Consider the following 3,628-nt stretch of genomic DNA (forward strand, 5'->3'; position numbering starts at 1 on the left):
TCCGCCCTCTGTTGGCCTCGGTCATTGTACGTCTTCTCAATAAAGGTTTTGTGCTCTACCACCCAAGGATCGACCACGTCTATGTGTTGTAGCGCGACTAGGTTTGCTCTTTCAAAGTCGGCGAGTCGACCCTCGAAGTCGACATGCATTTGGCGGCGACCCTCATGGTGACCCCATCCAGCGAGCCTGCCGAGGTGCCTGTTGACGGGCAGACCAACGGGGTTCTCGATGCCTAGATAATTCGTGCAGTAGGAGATGCACTCTTCGGTCAGAAAGCCCCTGGCTATGCTTCCCTCTGGACGTGACATGTTGCGAACGTATCCTTTGATGACACCATTCATCCTTTCGAACGACATCATGCTGTGCAGGAACGTCGGCCCGAGTTGGCTGATATCCTCCACGATATGGACCAGCAGATGCACCATAACGTCGAAGAATGCGGGCGGGAAGTACATCTCAAGCTCGCATAGTATCACCATGATCTCTTCCTGTAGCCTTCTGAGTTGCCTCACGCCAACTGACTTATGAGAGATGACGTCGAAAAAGTTGCATAGGCCAAATAGCATTTCATGGAGGTGCGCGTCCATGATCCCACGGATTGCAACTGGAAGTATCTGCGTTATCAGCACATGACCGTCGTGAGACTTCATCCCGCTGAACTTCTGCTTCGCTGAGTCTAGGTATCTGCTTATCTTCCCCGCGTAACCGTAAGGAAGTTTTACTCCTACGAGGCAGGTGAAAAATTGATCGATCTCCTCCTGACTTAGAGTGAAGCACACGGGAGGGAAGTTATTTCCGATCTTCTTGGCCATTTTGCCTTTGCGACGACTTTCCATGTCCTGCTTCGCCCCATCATCATCATCATTAGCGTGAAGCTCCTCCCTGATGCCCATTGATTTCAAGTCTGCCCTTGCTTTCGACCCATCTTTGGTCCTCTCTGGCATGTTGAGCAGGGTACCAAGCAGACTCTCGCACACGTTCTTCGTGATATGCATGACATCAAGGCTGTGAGGCACACGGTGGATCTTCCAGTACGGCAAGTCCCAGAAAACAGACCTCGTTTTCCATACCTTCAGCAGCGGCTCTGGCGCCTTTCGCTTCTTTCCCGGCTCTGGCGCCTTTTGCTTCTTTCCCGACAGTGGACAATCTTTCCAATTTTTCAACAGCTCGTCTATCCTCGCCGCTCCTCGTACGCGGGCGTCTTCGGGGTTCGGTTTCACCATCGAACAGATCCTTGCGTTTCCTCCACGGGTCATCGTCGCGAAGCCACCTTCGATGTCCCATGAACGGGTTTTCGAAGACCCGGGATCTCTATCTAGCTGGCGATACGTTGTGTCATCCATGCACCTGACGCATCCAGAAGATCCGTGGACCACCTGCCTCGCGAGATATCCGTAACCGAGATAGTCGTGCACCATCGTGAGCAGTGCGGCTCTCATAGGGAAATATTCTTTCTCTGCGGCGTCCCACGTATTGGCTGGCATTTTCCACAACGTGTCTAGCTCCTCTTTCAGCAGCCCCACATACAGATTGATGTCATTCCCTGGTTGTTTCGGCCCTTCAATTAGCATACTCATGTGAATGTACTTCCTCTTCATGCACAACCAGGGGGAAGGTTGGACATCCACACAAACACAGGCCAGGTGCTATGTGTGCTTCTCTGGCTACCAAACAGATTGACTCCATCGGTGCTCGCGCCCAGCACGATGTTCCTTGGATCCTTCCCAAATTCTAGGTGTTCGAAGTTCAACGCTTGCCACTGGCTCCCATCCTTACGGTGACTCAGCATCTTGTCTTTTTTATTTATCTCCGGATCCTTACGGTGCCAACGCAGGAGCTTTGCTACCTTAGGGTCCGTGAAATTCCGCTGCAGACGAGGAGTGATCGGAAAGTATCACACCACTTTTCGAGTAGCTTTCTTCCTCTTCTTGTATCGAGTGACGCCGCACACCGGACATATGGTAGACTCCGCGTACCCGTCCCGATAAATGATGCAATTGTTCATGCACACATGGTATTTCACGTGCAGTAAATCCAGAGGACACACGATTTTCTTCGCCTCCTCGAAACTCATTGGGCACTTGTTCCCCTTGGGAAGACGTTCGTGCCAGAATGACATGTTCTCGTCGAAGCATGCGTCGGTCATTTTGTGTTTTACCTTCATCTCCAGAGCCATGAGCGTTACTTTCAGGCGGGTATCCTCGGGCCTGCATCCTTCATACAATGGAGTAACCGCGTCTATCTCCAGTTGATCCAGCTTGGCTTTCTCTCGGGCGGCAGCTCTTGCGTTATCCGTCTGCTTGAGAAGCAGCTCTTGAATATGAGGGTCCTGCACCCAGCCCATCGATGGTCCATCGCGTCTGCTCCGCCGACATCTTCATCTTCATGATCATGCCCTTCGTCTGCTCCGGCATCTTCCTCATCATCATGTCCGGCATCATCTACATGATGACTGTGTACAGAATCACCGTCGTGATCATGTCATGGAGATTCTTCGTCTTCTCGCCCACCCGAGCTGCGGTGGTTGTCTTGCTGCCCTTCCTCATTTCTTGCCCGGCCCCCATGGACGACTTCATAGTCATCTTCATCACCTTGCCACAGATAGCCATCCATGAAACCACGCAAGAGCAGGTGGTCCCGCACCTGGCCGGAATCCGGGTCCACAATAAGGCTCTTCAGCTTGCATCTTCGACCCGGACATCTTATCTCTGTCTCGTTCTTTTCAAGCATCTCGGCCTTCACGGAGCTCAAAAGCCTATTCACGGTGCCTTCGGTCATCGTGCGGACGATGGTCGCCTGCGGGGTAGAGCAAAACGATATTTTAGAACCAAGAAAAAATTTGGAATGACTTTCCCTAAAAATAGGACCAAAAAGAATGCATAGTGCCAAAATTCTCGCCGAAACAGAAATGAATCAACATTCCGGCAAAATATTGGCAACTATCGCATTTCAAATACCGGTACCTGCAAACACAAACATGTATGAAACACCACAAACATATGCAACACCACAAACATACATAGATCTAGCTAGGCCATAAAAAGTGCATGTGCACATTGTTGGAGGGAGACCAACATAAAGATAGCTTCCCCCTTACTTACCTATCAAAAAAGGTAATTTAACCACTTTATTTGGATGAATTTATGGTGCAAATGAGGTGAGGAGGAGGAGGCAGCCGAGACAACCTTGGAGGAGGAGGTGGAGAGAATGAAGTGGGGAAAGTGAGTGGGTAGGTGTGGCTGTCCAAAATATCTTGCTCGTCCCAGGTTACTAATGGCGCACCACCTACAAATGTGCCATTAGTAACCCTGGTTACTAATGGCGCACCTGCTGGTGGTGCGCCATTAGTAGTTTCGCAAAAAAATAAAATAAAAAAATATACACTAATGGCGCACCAGGGCACAGTGCGCCATTACGAGTTTAAACTAGTAATGGCGCACTATACACTGGTGCGCCATTAGTAGTTTTGCAAAAACCAAATTTATATAGTAGTGGCGCACTATGAGGCTGGTGCGCCATTACTAGTTAGAACTAGTAATGGCGCACTGTGCCCTGGTGCGCCATTAGTATGTTTGGAAAAAAATTGTTACTAGTGGCGCACCGTGTGTCTAGTGCGCCATTAGTGTCT

Source organism: Triticum aestivum, chromosome 2D (assembly GCF_018294505.1).
Source record: "Triticum aestivum cultivar Chinese Spring chromosome 2D, IWGSC CS RefSeq v2.1, whole genome shotgun sequence".
Lineage (NCBI taxonomy): Eukaryota > Viridiplantae > Streptophyta > Magnoliopsida > Poales > Poaceae > Triticum > Triticum aestivum.